Raw genomic sequence first — 21,769 nt, 5'->3', positions numbered from 1 at the left:
AATTGTTTCCTTCGAGCCGGAATTGAACCAGCGACCTAAGGATTGCTGTACCAAACTCCTCTACAGTCCTCCGCTCTACCAGCTGAGCTATCGAAGGTTCCCTATAGAAATCATCTACACTATATCTGATGGAGTGGACATGCAAAACTTTTCACTATCTAAAACTTACCCAATAAAGTAATTAAACTAGACAAAAGTTATTTATATGTTTATTCCTGTTTTGCATAAGCATCACAAATAATCATGCTTAATGATTTGCTAAATATCACCAGAAGTTTAACTTAAATTTGTTATTTTTCTATCATCTGGCAACAGCTAGTTTAGACAGCAGTTTTCATAGATCTTCCATCTGTAGCCACATTTACATCAAGATTAGAGATACTTTAAAATATCAACACTTTTTCACTTTTCAAATTTAGCTTGTTTTTTTAAGTGTTTAATTGTTGAAGAAATAATGGGGCCCAAATATAATATTGCAGCAAAACAAAATATAGAAAAAGCTACGTTGCATATGTAAATTAAAATCAACTAATCAAAAATATGCCATATCAAAATCGTATCTACCTTAGAACTCACAAATTAACAGATTTATCTACTAACAATTGGGCTTAATTTTGCACATTCTAATGACCAAATGTATTTGATATTTTGCTAGATATAGCTTTAAAACATCAACACTTTTTCACTTTTCAAATTTAGCTTGTTTTTTTAACTGTTTAATTGTTCAAGAAATAATGGAGCCCAAATATAATCTTGCAGCAAACCAAAATATGGAAAGCTAATTTCTTTATGTAAATTAAAATCAACTAATCAAAAATATGCCATATCAAAACACAATTTGTCTTGTATCTACCTTAGAACTCACAGATTAACAGATTAATCTCCTAACAATTGATCTTAATTTTGCACCTTCTAGTGTGCCAAATGTGTTTGATATTTTGCTAGAAATACAAACATTTCTTTCAATGTTGACATTGAATATGCATTTCCAAATAAATAAAAGGTAATCAGTGTGGCTGCTAAGAGTGACTGGGCTTAGGCTCAATGAATGGAAGAAAATGTGTGAAAGATAAAAAAGAGAACAGACTGGCATCCCAAATATTTTGATGCACTAATGCCTGTTCTCACTCTTAGCATCACTAGCTGCAAGATTTGAAGAAAAAGAAAACATCAATCTGCACGTAGTCGGCAGGATTTGAACCTACGCGGGGAGACCCCAATGGATTTCTAGTCCATCGCCTTAACCACTCAGCCACAACTACCTCACTTGTGTTAAAGTGTTTATTTTAACATAATTAGGAGAAGGGTTTATGTTTTGCATGGTTTGCATGGTTTAGAATGTGTAAAATTACATAAATGGCCATCTAAGATAATAAAAAAAAATTGTTTCCTTCGAGCTGGAATTGAACCAGCGACCTAAGGATTGCTGTACCAAACTCCTCTACAGTCCTCCGCTCTACCAGCTGAGCTATCGAAGGTTCCCTATAGAAATCATCTACACTATATCTGATGGAGTGGACATGCAAAACTTTTCACTATCTAAAACTTACCCAATAAAGTAATTAAACTAGACAAAAGTTATTTATATGTTTATTCCTGTTTTGCATAAGCATCACAAATAATCATGCTTAATGATTTGCTAAATATCACCAGAAGTTTAACTTAAATTTGTTATTTTTCTATCATCTGGCAACAGCTAGTTTAGACAGCAGTTTTCATAGATCTTCCATCTGTAGCCACATTTACATCAAGATTAGAGATACTTTAAAATATCAACACTTTTTCACTTTTCAAATTTAGCTTGTTTTTTTAAGTGTTTAATTGTTGAAGAAATAATGGGGCCCAAATATAATATTGCAGCAAAACAAAATATAGAAAAAGCTACGTTGCATATGTAAATTAAAATCAACTAATCAAAAATATGCCATATCAAAATCGTATCTACCTTAGAACTCACAAATTAACAGATTTATCTACTAACAATTGGGCTTAATTTTGCACATTCTAATGACCAAATGTATTTGATATTTTGCTAGATATAGCTTTAAAACATCAACACTTTTTCACTTTTCAAATTTAGCTTGTTTTTTTAACTGTTTAATTGTTCAAGAAATAATGGAGCCCAAATATAATCTTGCAGCAAACCAAAATATGGAAAGCTAATTTCTTTATGTAAATTAAAATCAACTAATCAAAAATATGCCATATCAAAACACAATATGTCTTGTATCTACCTTAGAACTCACAGATTAACAGATTAATCTCCTAACAATTGATCTTAATTTTGCACCTTCTAGTGTGCCAAATGTGTTTGATATTTTGCTAGAAATACAAACATTTCTTTCAATGTTGACATTGAATATGCATTTCCAAATAAATAAAAGGTAATCAGTGTGGCTGCTAAGAGTGACCGGGCTTAGGCTCAATGAATGGAAGAAAATGTGTGAAAGATAAAAAAGAGAACAGACTGGCATCCCAAATATTTTGATGCACTAATGCCTGTTCTCACTCTTAGCATCACTAGCTGCAAGATTTGGTAAAATTTGAAGAAAAAGAAAACATCAATCTGCACGTAGTCGGCAGGATTTGAACCTACGCGGGGAGACCCCCATGGATTTCTAGTCCATCGCCTTAACCACTCGGCCACAACTACCTCACATGTGTTAAAGTGTTTATTTTAACATAATTAGGAGAAGGGTTTATGTTTTGCATGGTTTGCATGGTTTAGAATGTGTAAAATTACATAAATGGCCATCTAAGATAATAAAAAAAAATTGTTTCCTTCGAGCCGGAATTGAACCAGCGACCTAAGGATTGCTGTACCAAACTCCTCTACAGTCCTCCGCTCTACCAGCTGAGCTATCGAAGGTTCCCTATAGAAATCATCTACACTATATCTGATGGAGTGGACATGCAAAACTTTTCACTATCTAAAACTTACCCAATAAAGTAATTAAACTAGACAAAAGTTATTTATATGTTTATTCCTGTTTTGCATAAGCATCACAAATAATCATGCTTAATGATTTGCTAAATATCACCAGAAGTTTAACTTAAATTTGTTATTTTTCTATCATCTGGCAACAGCTAGTTTAGACAGCAGTTTTCATAGATCTTCCATCTGTAGCCACATTTACATCAAGATTAGAGATACTTTAAAATATCAACACTTTTTCACTTTTCAAATTTAGCTTGTTTTTTTAAGTGTTTAATTGTTGAATAAATAATGGGGCCCAAATATAATATTGCAGCAAAACAAAATATAGAAAAAGCTACGTTGCATATGTAAATTAAAATCAACTAATCAAAAATATGCCATATCAAAATCGTATCTACCTTAGAACTCACAAATTAACAGATTTATCTACTAACAATTGGGCTTAATTTTGCACATTCTAATGACCAAATGTATTTGATATTTTGCTAGATATAGCTTTAAAACATCAACACTTTTTCACTTTTCAAATTTAGCTTGTTTTTTTAACTGTTTAATTGTTCAAGAAATAATGGAGCCCAAATATAATCTTGCAGCAAACCAAAATATGGAAAGCTAATTTCTTTATGTAAATTAAAATCAACTAATCAAAAATATGCCATATCAAAACACAATTTGTCTTGTATCTACCTTAGAACTCACAGATTAACAGATTAATCTCCTAACAATTGATCTTAATTTTGCACCTTCTAGTGTGCCAAATGTGTTTGATATTTTGCTAGAAATACAAACATTTCTTTCAATGTTGACATTGAATATGCATTTCCAAATAAATAAAAGGTAATCAGTGTGGCTGCTAAGAGTGACTGGGCTTAGGCTCAATGAATGGAAGAAAATGTGTGAAAGATAAAAAAGAGAACAGACTGGCATCCCAAATATTTTGATGCACTAATGCCTGTTCTCACTCTTAGCATCACTAGCTGCAAGATTTGAAGAAAAAGAAAACATCAATCTGCACGTAGTCGGCAGGATTTGAACCTACGCGGGGAGACCCCAATGGATTTCTAGACCATCGCCTTAACCACTCAGCCACAACTACCTCACTTGTGTTAAAGTGTTTATTTTAACATAATTAGGAGAAGGGTTTATGTTTTGCATGGTTTGCATGGTTTAGAATGTGTAAAATTACATAAATGGCCATCTAAGATAATAAAAAAAAATTGTTTCCTTCGAGCCGGAATTGAACCAGCGACCTAAGGATTGCTGTACCAAACTCCCCTACAGTCCTCCGCTCTACCAGATGAGCTATCGAAGGTTCCCTATAGAAATCATCTACACTATATCTGATGGAGTGGACATGCAAAACTTTTCACTATCTAAAACTTACCCAATAAAGTAATTAAACTAGACAAAAGTTATTTATATGTTTATTCCTGTTTTGCATAAGCATCACAAATAATCATGCTTAATGATTTGCTAAATATCACCAGAAGTTTAACTTAAATTTGTTATTTTTCTATCATCTGGCAACAGCTAGTTTAGACAGCAGTTTTCATAGATCTTCCATCTGTAGCCACATTTACATCAAGATTAGAGATACTTTAAAATATCAACACTTTTTCACTTTTCAAATTTAGCTTGTTTTTTTAAGTGTTTAATTGTTGAAGAAATAATGGGGCCCAAATATAATATTGCAGCAAAACAAAATATAGAAAAAGCTACGTTGCATATGTAAATTAAAATCAACTAATCAAAAATATGCCATATCAAAATCGTATCTACCTTAGAACTCACAAATTAACAGATTTATCTACTAACAATTGGGCTTAATTTTGCACATTCTAATGACCAAATGTATTTGATATTTTGCTAGATATAGCTTTAAAACATCAACACTTTTTCACTTTTCAAATTTAGCTTGTTTTTTTAACTGTTTAATTGTTCAAGAAATAATGGAGCCCAAATATAATCTTGCAGCAAACCAAAATATGGAAAGCTAATTTCTTTATGTAAATTAAAATCAACTAATCAAAAATATGCCATATCAAAACACAATATGTCTTGTATCTACCTTAGAACTCACAGATTAACAGATTAATCTCCTAACAATTGATCTTAATTTTGCACCTTCTAGTGTGCCAAATGTCTTTGATATTTTGCTAGAAATACAAACATTTCTTTCAATGTTGACATTGAATATGCATTTCCAAATAAATAAAAGGTAATCAGTGTGGCTGCTAAGAGTGACTGGGCTTAGGCTCAATGAATGGAAGAAAATGTGTGAAAGATAAAAAAGAGAACAGACTGGCATCCCAAATATTTTGATGCACTAATGCCTGTTCTCACTCTTAGCATCACTAGCTGCAAGATTTGGTAAAATTTGAAGAAAAAGAAAACATCAATCTGCACATAGTCGGCAGGATTTGAACCTACGCGGGGAGACCCCAATGGATTTCTAGTCCATCGCCTTAACCACTCGGCCACAACTACCTCACATGTGTTAAAGTGTTTATTTTAACATAATTAGGAGAAGGGTTTATGTTTTGCATGGTTTGCATGGTTTAGAATGTGTAAAATTACATAAATGGCCATCTAAGATAATAAAAAAAAATTGTTTCCTTCGAGCTGGAATTGAACCAGCGACCTAAGGATTGCTGTACCAAACTCCTCTACAGTGCTCCGCTCTACCAGCTGAGCTATCGAAGGTTCCCTATAGAAATCATCTACACTATATCTGATGGAGTGGTCATGCAAAACTTTTCACTATCTAAAACTTACCCAATAAAGTAATTAAACTAGACAAAAGTTATTTATATGTTTATTCCTGTTTTGCATAAGCATCACAAATAATCATGCTTAATGATTTGCTAAATATCACCAGAAGTTTAACTTAAATTTGTTATTTTTCTATCATCTGGCAACAGCTAGTTTAGAAAGCAGTTTTCATAGATCTTCCATCTGTAGCCACATTTACATCAAGATTAGAGATACTTTAAAATATCAACACTTTTTCACTTTTCAAATTTAGCTTGTTTTTTTAAGTGTTTAATTGTTGAAGAAATAATGGGGCCCAAATATAATATTGCAGCAAAACAAGATATAGAAAAAGCTACGTTGCATATGTAAATTAAAATCAACTAATCAAAAATATGCCATATCAAAATCGTATCTACCTTAGAACTCACAAATTAACAGATTTATCTACTAACAATTGGGCTTAATTTTGCACATTCTAATGACCAAATGTATTTGATATTTTGCTAGATATAGCTTTAAAACATCAACACTTTTTCACTTTTCAAATTTAGCTTGTTTTTTTAACTGTTTAATTGTTCAAGAAATAATGGAGCCCAAATATAATCTTGCAGCAAACCAAAATATGGAAAGCTAATTTCTTTATGTAAATTAAAATCAACTAATCAAAAATATGCCATATCAAAACACAATATGTCTTGTATCTACCTTAGAACTCACAGATTAACAGATTAATCTCCTAACAATTGATCTTAATTTTGCACCTTCTAGTGTGCCAAATGTGTTTGATATTTTGCTAGAAATACAAACATTTCTTTCAATGTTGACATTGAATATGCATTTCCAAATAAATAAAAGGTAATCAGTGTGGCTGCTAAGAGTGACTGGGCTTAGGCTCAATGAATGGAAGAAAATGTGTGAAAGATAAAAAAGAGAACAGACTGGCATCCCAAATATTTTGATGCACTAATGCCTGTTCTCACTCTTAGCATCACTAGCTGCAAGATTTGGTAAAATTTGAAGAAAAAGAAAACATCAATCTGCACATAGTCGGCAGGATTTGAACCTACGCGGGGAGACCCCAATGGATTTCTAGTCCATCGCCTTAACCACTCGGCCACAACTACCTCACATGTGTTAAAGTGTTTATTTTAACATAATTAGGAGAAGGGTTTATGTTTTGCATGGTTTGCATGGTTTAGAATGTGTAAAATTACATAAATGGCCATCTAAGATAATAAAAAAAAATTGTTTCCTTCGAGCTGGAATTGAACCAGCGACCTAAGGATTGCTGTACCAAACTCCTCTACAGTCCTCCGCTCTACCAGCTGAGCTATCGAAGGTTCCCTATAGAAATCATCTACACTATATCTGATGGAGTGGTCATGCAAAACTTTTCACTATCTAAAACTTACCCAATAAAGTAATTAAACTAGACAAAAGTTATTTATATGTTTATTCCTGTTTTGCATAAGCATCACAAATAATCATGCTTAATGATTTGCTAAATATCACCAGAAGTTTAACTTAAATTTGTTATTTTTCTATCATCTGGCAACAGCTAGTTTAGAAAGCAGTTTTCATAGATCTTCCATCTGTAGCCACATTTACATCAAGATTAGAGATACTTTAAAATATCAACACTTTTTCACTTTTCAAATTTAGCTTGTTTTTTTAAGTGTTTAATTGTTGAAGAAATAATGGGGCCCAAATATAATATTGCAGCAAAACAAGATATAGAAAAAGCTACGTTGCATATGTAAATTAAAATCAACTAATCAAAAATATGCCATATCAAAATCGTATCTACCTTAGAACTCACAAATTAACAGATTTATCTACTAACAATTGGGCTTAATTTTGCACATTCTAATGACCAAATGTATTTGATATTTTGCTAGATATAGCTTTAAAACATCAACACTTTTTCACTTTTCAAATTTAGCTTGTTTTTTTAACTGTTTAATTGTTCAAGAAATAATGGAGCCCAAATATAATCTTGCAGCAAACCAAAATATGGAAAGCTAATTTCTTTATGTAAATTAAAATCAACTAATCAAAAATATGCCATATCAAAACACAATTTGTCTTGTATCTACCTTAGAACTCACAGATTAACAGATTAATCTCCTAACAATTGATCTTAATTTTGCACCTTCTAGTGTGCCAAATGTCTTTGATATTTTGCTAGATATACAAACATTTCTTTCAATGTTGACATTGAATATGCAGTTCCAAATAAATAAAAGGTAATCAGTGTGGCTGCTAAGAGTGACTGGGCTTAGGCTCAATGAATGGAAGAAAATGTGTGAAAGATAAAAAAGAGAACAGACTGGCATCCCAAATATTTTGATGCACTAATGCCTGTTCTCACTCTTAGCATCACTAGCTGCAAGATTTGGTAAAATTTGAAGAAAAAGAAAACATCAATCTGCACGTAGTCGGCAGGATTTGAACCTACGCGGGGAGACCCCAATGGATTTCTAGTCCATCGCCTTAACCACTCGGCCACAACTACCTCACATGTGTTAAAGTGTTTATTTTAACATAATTAGGAGAAGGGTTTATGTTTTGCATGGTTTGCATGGTTTAGAATGTGTAAAATTACATAAATGGCCATCTAAGATAATAAAAAAAAATTGTTTCCTTCGAGCCGGAATTGAACCAGCGACCTAAGGATTGCTGTACCAAACTCCTCTACAGTCCTCCGCTCTACCAGCTGAGCTATCGAAGGTTCCCTATAGAAATCATCTACACTATATCTGATGGAGTGGACATGCAAAACTTTTCACTATCTAAAACTTACCCAATAAAGTAATTAAACTAGACAAAAGTTATTTATATGTTTATTCCTGTTTTGCATAAGCATCACAAATAATCATGCTTAATGATTTGCTAAATATCACCAGAAGTTTAACTTAAATTTGTTATTTTTCTATCATCTGGCAACAGCTAGTTTAGACAGCAGTTTTCATAGATCTTCCATCTGTAGCCACATTTACATCAAGATTAGAGATACTTTAAAATATCAACACTTTTTCACTTTTCAAATTTAGCTTGTTTTTTTAAGTGTTTAATTGTTGAAGAAATAATGGGGCCCAAATATAATATTGCAGCAAAACAAAATATAGAAAAAGCTACGTTGCATATGTAAATTAAAATCAACTAATCAAAAATATGCCATATCAAAATCGTATCTACCTTAGAACTCACAAATTAACAGATTTATCTACTAACAATTGGGCTTAATTTTGCACATTCTAATGACCAAATGTATTTGATATTTTGCTAGATATAGCTTTAAAACATCAACACTTTTTCACTTTTCAAATTTAGCTTGTTTTTTTAACTGTTTAATTGTTCAAGAAATAATGGAGCCCAAATATAATCTTGCAGCAAACCAAAATATGGAAAGCTAATTTCTTTATGTAAATTAAAATCAACTAATCAAAAATATGCCATATCAAAACACAATTTGTCTTGTATCTACCTTAGAACTCACAGATTAACAGATTAATCTCCTAACAATTGATCTTAATTTTGCACCTTCTAGTGTGCCAAATGTCTTTGATATTTTGCTAGATATACAAACATTTCTTTCAATGTTGACATTGAATATGCAGTTCCAAATAAATAAAAGGTAATCAGTGTGGCTGCTAAGAGTGACTGGGCTTAGGCTCAATGAATGGAAGAAAATGTGTGAAAGATAAAAAAGAGAACAGACTGGCATCCCAAATATTTTGATGCACTAATGCCTGTTCTCACTCTTAGCATCACTAGCTGCAAGATTTGGTAAAATTTGAAGAAAAAGAAAACATCAATCTGCATGTAGTCGGCAGGATTTGAACCTACGCGGGGAGACCCCAATGGATTTCTAGTCCATCGCCTTAACCACTCGGCCACAACTACCTCACATGTGTTAAAGTGTTTATTTTAACATAATTAGGAGAAGGGTTTATGTTTTGCATGGTTTGCATGGTTTAGAATGTGTAAAATTACATAAATGGCCATCTAAGATAATAAAAAAAAATAGTTTCCTTCGAGCCGGAATTGAACCAGCGACCTAAGGATTGCTGTACCAAACTCCTCTACAGTCCTCCGCTCTACCAGCTGAGCTATCGAAGGTTCCCTATAGAAATCATCTACACTATATCTGATGGAGTGGACATGCAAAACTTTTCACTATCTAAAACTTACCCAATAAAGTAATTAAACTAGACAAAAGTTATTTATATGTTTATTCCTGTTTTGCATAAGCATCACAAATAATCATGCTTAATGATTTGCTAAATATCACCAGAAGTTTAACTTAAATTTGTTATTTTTCTATCATCTGGCAACAGCTAGTTTAGAAAGCAGTTTTCATAGATCTTCCATCTGTAGCCACATTTACATCAAGATAAGAGATACTTTAAAATATCTACACTTTTCACTTTTCAAATTTAGCTTGTTTTTTTAAGTGTTTAATTGTTCAAGAAATAATGGGGCCCAAATATAATATTGCAGCAAAACAAAATATAGAAAAAGCTACATTGCATATGTAAATTAAAATCAACTAATCAAAAATATGCCATATCAAAATCGTATCTACCTTAGAACTCACAAATTAACAGATTTATCTACTAACAATTGGGCTTAATTTTGCACATTCTAATGACCAAATGTATTTGATATTTTGCTAGATATAGCTTTAAAACTTCAACACTTTTTCACTTTTCAAATTTAGCTTGTTTTTTTAACTGTTTAATTGTTCAAGAAATAATGGAGCCCAAATATAATCTTGCAGCAAACCAAAATATGGAAAGCTAATTTCTTTATGTAAATTAAAATCAACTAATCAAAAATATGCCATATCAAAACACAATTTGTCTTGTATCTACCTTAGAACTCACAGATTAACAGATTAATCTCCTAACAATTGATCTTAATTTTGCACCTTCTAGTGTGCCAAATGTCTTTGATATTTTGCTATATATACAAACATTTATTTCAATGTTGACATTGAATATGCATTTCCAAATAAATAAAAGGTAATCAGTGTGGCTGCTAAGAGTGACTGGGCTTAGGCTCAATGAATGGAAGAAAATGTGTGAAAGATAAAAAAGAGAACAGACTGGCATCCCAAATATTTTGATGCACTAATGCCTGTTCTCACTCTTAGCATCACTAGCTGCAAGATTTGGTAAAATTTGAAGAAAAAGAAAACATCAATCTGCACGTAGTTGGCAGGATTTGAACCTACGCGGGGAGACCCCAATGGATTTCTAGTCCATCGCCTTAACCACTCGGCCACAACTACCTCACATGTGCTAAAGTGTTTATTTTAACATAATTAGGAGAAAGGTTTATGTTTTGCATGGATTGCATGGTTTAGAATGTGTAAAATTACATAAATGGCCATCTAAGATAATAAAAAAAAATTGTTTCCTTCGAGCTGGAATTGAACCAGGATTGCTGTACCAAACTCCTCTACAGTCCGCCGCTCTACCAGCTGAGCTATCGAAGGTTCCCTATAGAAATCATCTACACTATATCTGATGGAGTGGACATGTAAAACTTTTCACTATCTAAAACTTACCCAATAAAGTAATTAAACTAGACAAAAGTTATTTATATGTTTATTCCTGTTTTGCATAAGCATCACAAATAATCATGCTTAATGATTTGCTAAATATCACCCGAAGTTTAACTTAAATTTGTTATTTTTCTATCATCTGGCAACAGCTAGTTTAGAAAGCAGTTTTCATAGATCTTCCATCTGTAGCCACATTTACATCAAGATTAGAGATACTTTAAAATATCAACACTTTTTCACTTTTAAAATTTAGCTTGTTTTTTTAAGTGTTTAATTGTTCAAGAAATAATGGGGCCCATATATAATATTGCAGCAAAACAAAATATAGAAAAAGCTACGTTGCATATGTAAATTAAAATCAACTAATCAAAAATATGCCATATCAAAATTGTATCTACCTTAGAACTCACAAATTAACAAATTTATCTACTAACAATTGGGCTTAATTTTGCACATTCTAATGACCAAATGTATTTGATATTTTGCTAGATATAGCTTTAAAACATCAACACTTTTTCACTTTTCAAATTTAGCTTGTTTTTTTAACTGTTTAATTGTTCAAGAAATAATGGAGCCCAAATATAATCTTGCAGCAAACCAAAATATGGAAAGCTAATTTCTTTATGTAAATTAAAATCAACTAATCAAAAATATGCCATATCAAAACACAATTTGTCTTGTATCTACCTTAGAACTCACAGATTAACAGTTTAATCTCCTAACAATTGATCTTAATTTTGCACCTTCTAGTGTGCCAAATGTCTTTGATATTTTGCTAGATATACAAACATTTCTTTCAATGTTGACATTGAATATGCATTTCCAAATAAATAAAAGGTAATCAGTGTGGCTGCTAAGAGTGACTGGGCTTAGGCTCAATGAATGGAAGAAAATGTGTGAAAGATAAAAAAGAGAACAGACTGGCATCCCAAATATTTTGATGCACTAATGCCTGTTCTCACTCTTAGCATCACTAGCTGCAAGATTTGGTAAAATTTGAAGAAAAAGAAAACATCAATCTGCACGTAGTCGGCAGGATTTGAACCTACGCGGGGAGACACCAATGGATTTCTAGTCCATCGCCTTAACCACTCGGCCACAACTACCTCACATGTGCTAAAGTTTTTATTTTAACATAATTAGGAGAAGGGTTTATGTTTTGCATGGATTGCATGGTTTAGAATGTGTAAAATTACATAAATGGCCATCTAAGATAATAAAAAAAAATTGTTTCCTTCGAGCCGGAATTGAACCAGGATTGCTGTACCAAACTCCTCAACAGTCCGCCGCTCTACCAGCTGAGCTATCGAAGGTTCCCTACAGAAATCATCTACACTATATCTGATGGAGTGGACATGTAAAACTTTTCACTATCTAAAACTTACCCAATAAAGTAATTAAACTAGACAAAAGTTATTTATATGTTTATTCCTGTTTTGCATAAGCATCACAAATAATCATGCTTAATGATTTGCTAAATATCACCCGAAGTTTAACTTAAATTTGTTATTTTTCTATCATCTGGCAACAGCTAGTTTAGAAAGCAGTTTTCATAGATCTTCCATCTGTAGCCACATTTACATCAAGATTAGAGATACTTTAAAATATCAACACTTTTTCACTTTTCAAATTTAGCTTGTTTTTTTAAGTGTTTAATTGTTCAAGAAATAATGGGGCCCATATATAATATTGCAGCAAAACAAAATATAGAAAAAGCTACGTTGCATATGTAAATTAAAATCAACTAATCAAAAATATGCCATATCAAAATTGTATCTACCTTAGAACTCACAAATTAACAAATTTATCTACTAACAATTGGGCTTAATTTTGCACATTCTAATGACCAAATGTATTTGATATTTTGCTAGATATAGCTTTAAAACATCAACACTTTTTCACTTTTCAAATTTAGCTTGTTTTTTTAACTGTTTAATTGTTCAAGAAATAATGGAGCCCAAATATAATCTTGCAGCAAACCAAAATATGGAAAGCTAATTTCTTTATGTAAATTAAAATCAACTAATCAAAAATATGCCATATCAAAACACAATTTGTCTTGTATCTACCTTAGAACTCACAGATTAACAGTTTAATCTCCTAACAATTGATCTTAATTTTGCACCTTCTAGTGTGCCAAATGTCTTTGATATTTTGCTAGATATACAAACATTTCTTTCAATGTTGACATTGAATATGCATTTCCAAATAAATAAAAGGTAATCAGTGTGGCTGCTAAGAGTGACTGGGCTTAGGCTCAATGAATGGAAGAAAATGTGTGAAAGATAAAAAAGAGAACAGACTGGCATCCCAAATATTTTGATGCACTAATGCCTGTTCTCACTCTTAGCATCACTAGCTGCAAGATTTGGTAAAATTTGAAGAAAAAGAAAACATCAATCTGCACGTAGTCGGCAGGATTTGAACCTACGCGGGGAGACACCAATGGATTTCTAGTCCATCGCCTTAACCACTCGGCCACAACTACCTCACATGTGCTAAAGTTTTTATTTTAACATAATTAGGAGAAGGGTTTATGTTTTGCATGGATTGCATGGTTTAGAATGTGTAAAATTACATAAATGGCCATCTAAGATAATAAAAAAAAATTGTTTCCTTCGAGCCAGAATTGAACCAGCGACCTAAGGATTGCTGTACCAAACTCCTCTACAGTCAGAAGTTTAACTTAAATTTGTTATTTTTCTATCATCTGGCAACAGCTAGTTTAGAAAGCAGTTTTCATAGATCTTCCATCTGTAGCCACATTTACATCAAGATAAGAGATACTTTAAAATATCTACACTTTTCACTTTTCAAATTTAGCTTGTTTTTTTAAGTGTTTAATTGTTCAAGAAATAATGGGGCCCAAATATAATATTGCAGCAAAACAAAATATAGAAAAAGCTACATTGCATATGTAAATTAAAATCAACTAATCAAAAATATGCCATATCAAAATCGTATCTACCTTAGAACTCACAAATTAACAGAAAAAGAAAACATCAATCTGCACGTAGTTGGCAGGATTTGAACCTACGCGGGGAGACCCCAATGGATTTCTAGTCCATCGCCTTAACCACTCGGCCACAACTACCTCACATGTGCTAAAGTGTTTATTTTAACATAATTAGGAGAAAGGTTTATGTTTTGCATGGATTGCATGGTTTAGAATGTGTAAAATTACATAAATGGCCATCTAAGATAATAAAAAAAAATTGTTTCCTTCGAGCTGGAATTGAACCAGGATTGCTGTACCAAACTCCTCTACAGTCCGCCGCTCTACCAGCTGAGCTATCGAAGGTTCCCTATAGAAATCATCTACACTATATCTGATGGAGTGGACATGTAAAACTTTTCACTATCTAAAACTTACCCAATAAAGTAATTAAACTAGACAAAAGTTATTTATATGTTTATTCCTGTTTTGCATAAGCATCACAAATAATCATGCTTAATGATTTGCTAAATATCACCCGAAGTTTAACTTAAATTTGTTATTTTTCTATCATCTGGCAACAGCTAGTTTAGAAAGCAGTTTTCATAGATCTTCCATCTGTAGCCACATTTACATCAAGATTAGAGATACTTTAAAATATCAACACTTTTTCACTTTTCAAATTTAGCTTGTTTTTTTAAGTGTTTAATTGTTCAAGAAATAATGGGGCCCATATATAATATTGCAGCAAAACAAAATATAGAAAAAGCTACGTTGCATATGTAAATTAAAATCAACTAATCAAAAATATGCCATATCAAAATCGTATCTACCTTAGAACTCACAAATTAACAAATTTATCTACTAACAATTGGGCTTAATTTTGCACATTCTAATGACCAAATGTATTTGATATTTTGCTAGATATAGCTTTAAAACATCAACACTTTTTCACTTTTCAAATTTAGCTTGTTTTTTTAACTGTTTAATTGTTCAAGAAATAATGGAGCCCAAATATAATCTTGCAGCAAACCAAAATATGGAAAGCTAATTTCTTTATGTAAATTAAAATCAACTAATCAAAAATATGCCATATCAAAACACAATTTGTCTTGTATCTACCTTAGAACTCACAGATTAACAGATTAATCTCCTAACAATTTATCTTAATTTTGCACCTTCTAGTGTGCCAAATGTCTTTGATATTTTGCTAGATATACAAACATTTATTTCAATGTTGACATTGAATATGCATTTCCAAATAAATAAAAGGTAATCAGTGTGGCTGCTAAGAGTGACTGGGCTTAGGCTCAATGAATGGAGGAAAATGTGTGAAAGATAAAAAAGAGAACAGACTGGCATCCCAAATATTTTGATGCACTAATGCCTGTTCTCACTCTTAGCATCACTAGCTGCAAGATTTGGTAAAATTTGAAGAAAAAGAAAACATCAATCTGCACGTAGTTGGCAGGATTTGAACCTACGCGGGGAGACCCCAATGGATTTCTAGTCCATCGCCTTAACCACTCGGCCACAACTACCTCACATGTGCTAAAGTGTTTATTTTAACATAATTAGGAGAAAGGTTTATGTTTTGCATGGATTGCATGGTTTAGAATATGTAAAATTACATAAATGGCCATCTAAGATAATAAAAAAAATTGTTTCCTTCGAGCCGGAAAAGAACCAGCGACCTAAGGATTGCTGTACCAAACTCCTCTACAGTCAGAAGTTTAACTTAAATTTATTATTTTTCTATCATCTGGCAACAGCTAGTTTAGAAAGCAGTTTTCATAGATCTTCCATCTGTAGCCACATTTACATCAAGATAAGAGATACTTTAAAATATCTACACTTTTCACTTTTCAAATTTAGCTTGTTTTTTTAAGTGTTTAATTGTTCAAGAAATAATGGGGCCCAAATATAATATTGCAGCAAAACAAAATATAGAAAAAGCTACATTGCATATGTAAATTAAAATCAACTAATCAAAAATATGCCATATCAAAATCGTATCTACCTTAGAACTCACAAATTAACAGATTTATCTACTAACAATTGGGCTTAATTTTGCACATTCTAATGACCAAATGTATTTGATATTTTGCTAGATATAGCTTTAAAACTTCAACACTTTTTCACTTTTCAAATTTAGCTTGTTTTTTTAACTGTTTAATTGTTCAAGAAATAATGGAGCCCAAATATAATCTTGCAGCAAACCAAAATATGGAAAGCTAATTTCTTTATGTAAATTAAAATCAACTAATCAAAAATATGCCATATCAAAACACAATTTGTCTTGTATCTACCTTAGAACTCACAGATTAACAGATTAATCTCCTAACAATTGATCTTAATTTTGCACCTTCTAGTGTGCCAAATGTCTTTGATATTTTGCTATATATACAAACATTTATTTCAATGTTGACATTGAATATGCATTTCCAAATAAATAAAAGGTAATCAGTGTGGCTGCTAAGAGTGACTGGGCTTAGGCTCAATGAATGGAGGAAAATGTGTGAAAGATAAAAAAGAGAACAGACTGGCATCCCAAATATTTTGATGCACTAATGCCTGTTCTCACTCTTAGCATCACTAGCTGCAAGATTTGGTAAAATTTGAAGAAAAAGAAAACATCAATCTGCACGTAGTTGGCAGGATTTGAACCTACGCGGGGAGACCCCAATGGATTTCTAGTCCATCGCCTTAACCACTCGGCCACAACTACCTCACATGTGCTAAAGTGTTTATTTTAACATAATTAGGAGAAAGGTTTATGTTTTGCATGGATTGCATGGTTAAGAATGTGTAAAATTACATAAATGGCCATCTAAGATAATAAAAAAAAATTGTTTCCTTCGAGCCGGAATTGAACCAGGATTGCTGTACCAAACTCCTCTACAGTCCGCCGCTCTACCAGCTGAGCTATCGAAGGTTCCCTATAGAAATCATCTACACTATATCTGATGGAGTGGACATGTAAAACTTTTCACTATCTAAAACTTACCCAATAAAGTAATTAAACTAGACAAAAGTTATTTATATGTTTATTCCTGTTTTGCATAAGCATCACAAATAATCATGCTTAATGATTTGCTAAATATCACCCGAAGTTTAACTTAAATTTGTTATTTTTCTATCATCTGGCAACAGCTAGTTTAGAAAGCAGTTTTCATAGATCTTCCATCTGTAGCCACATTTACATCAAGATTAGAGATACTTTAAAATATCAACACTTTTTCACTTTTCAAATTTAGCTTGTTTTTTTAAGTGTTTAATTGTTCAAGAAATAATGGGGCCCATATATAATATTGCAGCAAAACAAAATATAGAAAAAGCTACGTTGCATATGTAAATTAAAATCAACTAATCAAAAATATGCCATATCAAAATCGTATCTACCTTAGAACTCACAAATTAACAAATTTATCTACTAACAATTGGGCTTAATTTTGCACATTCTAATGACCAAATGTATTTGATATTTTGCTAGATATAGCTTTAAAACATCAACACTTTTTCACTTTTCAAATTTAGCTTGTTTTTTTAACTGTTTAATTGTTCAAGAAATAATGGAGCCCAAATATAATCTTGCAGCAAACCAAAATATGGAAAGCTAATTTCTTTATGTAAATTAAAATCAACTAATCAAAAATATGCCATATCAAAACACAATTTGTCTTGTATCTACCTTAGAACTCACAGATTAACAGTTTAATCTCCTAACAATTTATCTTAATTTTGCACCTTCTAGTGTGCCAAATGTATTTGATATTTTGCTAGATATACAAACATTTCTTTCAATGTTGACATTGAATATGCATTTCCAAATAAATAAAAGGTAATCAGTGTGGCTGCTAAGAGTGACTGGGCTTAGGCTCAATGAATGGAAGAAAATGTGTGAAAGATAAAAAAGAGAACAGACTGGCATCCCAAATATTTTGATGCACTAATGCCTGTTCTCACTCTTAGCATCAATAGCTGCAAGATTTGGTAAAATTTGAAGAAAAAGAAAACATCAATCTGCACGTAGTCGGCAGGATTTGAACCTACGCGGGGAGACCCCAATGGATTTCTAGTCCATCGCCTTAACCACTCGCCCACAACTACCTCACATGTGCTAAAGTTTTTATTTTAACATAATTAGGAGAAGGGTTTATGTTTTGCATGGATTGCATGGTTTAGAATGTGTAAAATTACATAAATGGCCATCTAAGATAATAAAAAAAATTGTTTCCTTTGAGCCGGAAAAGAACCAGCGACCTAAGGATTGCTGTACCAAACTCCTCTACAGTCAGAAGTTTAACTTAAATTTGTTATTTTTCTATCATCTGGCAACAGCTAGTTTAGAAAGCAGTTTTCATAGATCTTCCATCTGTAGCCACATTTACATCAAGATAAGAGATACTTTAAAATATCTACACTTTTCACTTTTCAAATTTAGCTTGTTTTTTTAAGTGTTTAATTGTTCAAGAAATAATGGGGCCCAAATATAATATTGCAGCAAAACAAAATATAGAAAAAGCTACATTGCATATGTAAATTAAAATCAACTAATCAAAAATATGCCATATCAAAATCGTATCTACCTTAGAACTCACAAATTAACAGATTTATCTACTAACAATTGGGCTTAATTTTGCACATTCTAATGACCAAATGTATTTGATATTTTGCTAGATATAGCTTTAAAACTTCAACACTTTTTCACTTTTCAAATTTAGCTTGTTTTTTTAACTGTTTAATTGTTCAAGAAATAATGGAGCCCAAATATAATCTTGCAGCAAACCAAAATATGGAAAGCTAATTTCTTTATGTAAATTAAAATCAACTAATCAAAAATATGCCATATCAAAACACAATTTGTCTTGTATCTACCTTAGAACTCACAGATTAACAGATTAATCTCCTAACAATTGATCTTAATTTTGCACCTTCTAGTGTGCCAAATGTCTTTGATATTTTGCTAGATATACAAACATTTATTTCAATGTTGACATTGAATATGCATTTCCAAATAAATAAAAGGTAATCAGTGTGGCTGCTAAGAGTGACTGGGCTTAGGCTCAATGAATGGAAGAAAATGTGTGAAAGATAAAAAAGAGAACAGACTGGCATCCCAAATATTTTGATGCACTAATGCCTGTTCTCACTCTTAGCATCACTAGCTGCAAGATTTGGTAGAATTTGAAGAAAAAGAAAACATCAATCTGCACGTAGTTGGCAGGATTTGAACCTACGCGGGGAGACCCCAATGGATTTCTAGTCCATCGCCTTAACCACTCGGCCACAACTACCTCACATGTGCTGAAGTGTTTATTTTAACATAATTAGGAGAAAGGTTTATGTTTTGCATGGATTGCATGGTTTAGAATGTGTAAAATTACATAAATGGCCATCTAAGATAATAAAAAAAAATTGTTTCCTTCGAGCCGGAATTGAACCAGGATTGCTGTACCAAACTCCACTACAGTCCGCCGCTCTACCAGCTGAGCTATCGAAGGTTCCCTATAGAAATCATCTACACTATATCTGATGGAGTGGACATGTAAAACTTTTCACTATCTAAAACTTACCCAATAAAGTAATTAAACTAGACAAAAGTTATTTATATGTTTATTCCTGTTTTGCATAAGCATCACAAATAATCATGCTTAATGATTTGCTAAATATCACCCGAAGTTTAACTTAAATTTGTTATTTTTCTATCATCTGGCAACAGCTAGTTTAGAAAGCAGTTTTCATAGATCTTCCATCTGTAGCCACATTTACATCAAGATTAGAGATACTTTAAAATATCAACACTTTTTCACTTTTCAAATTTAGCTTGTTTTTTTAAGTGTTTAATTGTTCAAGAAATAATGGGGCCCATATATAATATTGCAGCAAAACAAAATATAGAAAAAGCTACGTTGCATATGTAAATTAAAATCAACTAATCAAAAATATGCCATATCAAAATCGTATCTACCTTAGAACTCACAAATTAACAAATTTATCTACTAACAATTGGGCCTAATTTTGCACATTCTAATGACCAAATGTATTTGATATTTTGCTAGATATAGCTTTAAAACATCAACACTTTTTCACTTTTCAAATTTAGCTTGTTTTTTTAACTGTTAAATTGTTCAAGAAATAATGGAGCCCAAATATAATCTTGCAGCAAACCAAAATATGGAAAGCTAATTTCTTTATGTAAATTAAAATCAACTAATCAAAAATATGCCATATCAAAACACAATTTGTCTTGTATCTACCTTAGAACTCACAGATTAACAGATTAATCTCCTAACAATTGATCTTAATTTTGCACCTTCTAGTGTGCCAAATGTCTTTGATATTTTGCTAGATATACAAACATTTATTTCAATGTTGACATTGAATATGCATTTCCAAATAAATAAAAGGTAATCAGTGTGGCTGCTAAGAGTGACTGGGCTTAGGCTCAATGAATGGAAGAAAATGTGTGAAAGATAAAAAAGAGAACAGACTGGCATCCCAAATATTTTGATGCACTAATGCCTGTTCTCACTCTTAGCATCACTAGCTGCAAGATTTGGTAGAATTTGAAGAAAAAGAAAACATCAATCTGCACGTAGTTGGCAGGATTTGAACCTACGCGGGGAGACCCCAATGGATTTCTAGTCCATCGCCTTAACCACTCGGCCACAACTACCTCACATGTGCTAAAGTGTTTATTTTAACATAATTAGGAGAAAGGTTTATGTTTTGCATGGATTGCATGGTTTAGAATGTGTAAAATTACATAAATGGCCATCTAAGATAATAAAAAAAAATTGTTTCCTTCGAGCCGGAATTGAACCAGGATTGCTGTACCAAACTCCACTACAGTCCGCCGCTCTACCAGCTGAGCTATCGAAGGTTCCCTATAGAAATCATCTACACTATATCTGATGGAGTGGACATGTAAAACTTTTCACTATCTAAAACTTACCCAATAAAGTAATTAAACTAGACAAAAGTTATTTATATGTTTATTCCTGTTTTGCATAAGCATCACAAATAATCATGCTTAATGATTTGCTAAATATCACCCGAAGTTTAACTTAAATTTGTTATTTTTCTATCATCTGGCAACAGCTAGTTTAGAAAGCAGTTTTCATAGATCTTCCATCTGTAGCCACATTTACATCAAGATTAGAGATACTTTAAAATATCAACACTTTTTCACTTTTCAAATTTAGCTTGTTTTTTTAAGTGTTTAATTGTTCAAGAAATAATGGGGCCCATATATAATATTGCAGCAAAACAAAATATAGAAAAAGCTACGTTGCATATGTAAATTAAAATCAACTAATCAAAAATATGCCATATCAAAATCGTATCTACCTTAGAACTCACAAATTAACAAATTTATCTACTAACAATTGGGCCTAATTTTGCACATTCTAATGACCAAATGTATTTGATATTTTGCTAGATATAGCTTTAAAACATCAACACTTTTTCACTTTTCAAATTTAGCTTGTTTTTTTAACTGTTAAATTGTTCAAGAAATAATGGAGCCCAAATATAATCTTGCAGCAAACCAAAATATGGAAAGCTA

At 32.0% G+C, this 21,769-nt stretch overlaps 24 non-coding genes across 24 annotated transcripts; all 24 read right to left on the bottom strand.

Annotated features, from left to right (window-relative positions):
• Positions 1-7: 7 nt before the first annotated feature.
• On the bottom strand, positions 8-97 carry TRNAY-GUA (transfer RNA tyrosine (anticodon GUA)). The gene is given in 2 exon segments: positions 8-43; positions 61-97. It is a non-coding gene; the product is annotated as a tRNA-Tyr (tRNA).
• A 1,083-nt stretch (positions 98-1,180) lies between these two features.
• On the bottom strand, positions 1,181-1,262 carry TRNAS-AGA (transfer RNA serine (anticodon AGA)). The gene has a single exon. It is a non-coding gene; the product is annotated as a tRNA-Ser (tRNA).
• A 126-nt stretch (positions 1,263-1,388) lies between these two features.
• Positions 1,389-1,478, bottom strand: TRNAY-GUA (transfer RNA tyrosine (anticodon GUA)). Its single transcript is given in 2 exon segments — positions 1,389-1,424; positions 1,442-1,478. It is a non-coding gene; the product is annotated as a tRNA-Tyr (tRNA).
• A 1,093-nt stretch (positions 1,479-2,571) lies between these two features.
• TRNAS-AGA (transfer RNA serine (anticodon AGA)) lies at positions 2,572-2,653 on the bottom strand. Its single transcript has one exon. It is a non-coding gene; the product is annotated as a tRNA-Ser (tRNA).
• Positions 2,654-2,779: 126 nt separating this feature from the next.
• Positions 2,780-2,869, bottom strand: TRNAY-GUA (transfer RNA tyrosine (anticodon GUA)). The gene is given in 2 exon segments: positions 2,780-2,815; positions 2,833-2,869. It is a non-coding gene; the product is annotated as a tRNA-Tyr (tRNA).
• Positions 2,870-3,952: 1,083 nt separating this feature from the next.
• Positions 3,953-4,034, bottom strand: TRNAS-AGA (transfer RNA serine (anticodon AGA)). Its single transcript has one exon. It is a non-coding gene; the product is annotated as a tRNA-Ser (tRNA).
• Positions 4,035-4,160: 126 nt separating this feature from the next.
• TRNAY-GUA (transfer RNA tyrosine (anticodon GUA)) lies at positions 4,161-4,250 on the bottom strand. The gene is given in 2 exon segments: positions 4,161-4,196; positions 4,214-4,250. It is a non-coding gene; the product is annotated as a tRNA-Tyr (tRNA).
• Positions 4,251-5,343: 1,093 nt separating this feature from the next.
• On the bottom strand, positions 5,344-5,425 carry TRNAS-AGA (transfer RNA serine (anticodon AGA)). Its single transcript has one exon. It is a non-coding gene; the product is annotated as a tRNA-Ser (tRNA).
• A 126-nt stretch (positions 5,426-5,551) lies between these two features.
• TRNAY-GUA (transfer RNA tyrosine (anticodon GUA)) lies at positions 5,552-5,641 on the bottom strand. Its single transcript is given in 2 exon segments — positions 5,552-5,587; positions 5,605-5,641. It is a non-coding gene; the product is annotated as a tRNA-Tyr (tRNA).
• A 1,093-nt stretch (positions 5,642-6,734) lies between these two features.
• Positions 6,735-6,816, bottom strand: TRNAS-AGA (transfer RNA serine (anticodon AGA)). Its single transcript has one exon. It is a non-coding gene; the product is annotated as a tRNA-Ser (tRNA).
• A 126-nt stretch (positions 6,817-6,942) lies between these two features.
• TRNAY-GUA (transfer RNA tyrosine (anticodon GUA)) lies at positions 6,943-7,032 on the bottom strand. Its single transcript is given in 2 exon segments — positions 6,943-6,978; positions 6,996-7,032. It is a non-coding gene; the product is annotated as a tRNA-Tyr (tRNA).
• A 1,093-nt stretch (positions 7,033-8,125) lies between these two features.
• TRNAS-AGA (transfer RNA serine (anticodon AGA)) lies at positions 8,126-8,207 on the bottom strand. Its single transcript has one exon. It is a non-coding gene; the product is annotated as a tRNA-Ser (tRNA).
• A 126-nt stretch (positions 8,208-8,333) lies between these two features.
• On the bottom strand, positions 8,334-8,423 carry TRNAY-GUA (transfer RNA tyrosine (anticodon GUA)). Its single transcript is given in 2 exon segments — positions 8,334-8,369; positions 8,387-8,423. It is a non-coding gene; the product is annotated as a tRNA-Tyr (tRNA).
• Positions 8,424-9,516: 1,093 nt separating this feature from the next.
• On the bottom strand, positions 9,517-9,598 carry TRNAS-AGA (transfer RNA serine (anticodon AGA)). Its single transcript has one exon. It is a non-coding gene; the product is annotated as a tRNA-Ser (tRNA).
• A 126-nt stretch (positions 9,599-9,724) lies between these two features.
• Positions 9,725-9,814, bottom strand: TRNAY-GUA (transfer RNA tyrosine (anticodon GUA)). Its single transcript is given in 2 exon segments — positions 9,725-9,760; positions 9,778-9,814. It is a non-coding gene; the product is annotated as a tRNA-Tyr (tRNA).
• Positions 9,815-10,906: 1,092 nt separating this feature from the next.
• TRNAS-AGA (transfer RNA serine (anticodon AGA)) lies at positions 10,907-10,988 on the bottom strand. The gene has a single exon. It is a non-coding gene; the product is annotated as a tRNA-Ser (tRNA).
• A 1,300-nt stretch (positions 10,989-12,288) lies between these two features.
• TRNAS-AGA (transfer RNA serine (anticodon AGA)) lies at positions 12,289-12,370 on the bottom strand. The gene has a single exon. It is a non-coding gene; the product is annotated as a tRNA-Ser (tRNA).
• A 1,300-nt stretch (positions 12,371-13,670) lies between these two features.
• On the bottom strand, positions 13,671-13,752 carry TRNAS-AGA (transfer RNA serine (anticodon AGA)). Its single transcript has one exon. It is a non-coding gene; the product is annotated as a tRNA-Ser (tRNA).
• Positions 13,753-14,276: 524 nt separating this feature from the next.
• TRNAS-AGA (transfer RNA serine (anticodon AGA)) lies at positions 14,277-14,358 on the bottom strand. The gene has a single exon. It is a non-coding gene; the product is annotated as a tRNA-Ser (tRNA).
• A 1,300-nt stretch (positions 14,359-15,658) lies between these two features.
• Positions 15,659-15,740, bottom strand: TRNAS-AGA (transfer RNA serine (anticodon AGA)). Its single transcript has one exon. It is a non-coding gene; the product is annotated as a tRNA-Ser (tRNA).
• Positions 15,741-16,845: 1,105 nt separating this feature from the next.
• TRNAS-AGA (transfer RNA serine (anticodon AGA)) lies at positions 16,846-16,927 on the bottom strand. Its single transcript has one exon. It is a non-coding gene; the product is annotated as a tRNA-Ser (tRNA).
• Positions 16,928-18,227: 1,300 nt separating this feature from the next.
• On the bottom strand, positions 18,228-18,309 carry TRNAS-AGA (transfer RNA serine (anticodon AGA)). The gene has a single exon. It is a non-coding gene; the product is annotated as a tRNA-Ser (tRNA).
• Positions 18,310-19,414: 1,105 nt separating this feature from the next.
• On the bottom strand, positions 19,415-19,496 carry TRNAS-AGA (transfer RNA serine (anticodon AGA)). The gene has a single exon. It is a non-coding gene; the product is annotated as a tRNA-Ser (tRNA).
• Positions 19,497-20,796: 1,300 nt separating this feature from the next.
• On the bottom strand, positions 20,797-20,878 carry TRNAS-AGA (transfer RNA serine (anticodon AGA)). Its single transcript has one exon. It is a non-coding gene; the product is annotated as a tRNA-Ser (tRNA).
• Between the last annotated feature and the right edge of the window lie 891 nt (positions 20,879-21,769).

Source organism: Taudactylus pleione, unplaced genomic scaffold, assembly GCF_031769625.1.
Source record: "Taudactylus pleione unplaced genomic scaffold, aTauple2 ptg000050l, whole genome shotgun sequence".
In the NCBI taxonomy this organism is placed as follows: domain Eukaryota; kingdom Metazoa; phylum Chordata; class Amphibia; order Anura; family Myobatrachidae; genus Taudactylus; species Taudactylus pleione.
This window is presented reverse-complemented; position numbering and strand designations above follow the sequence as displayed.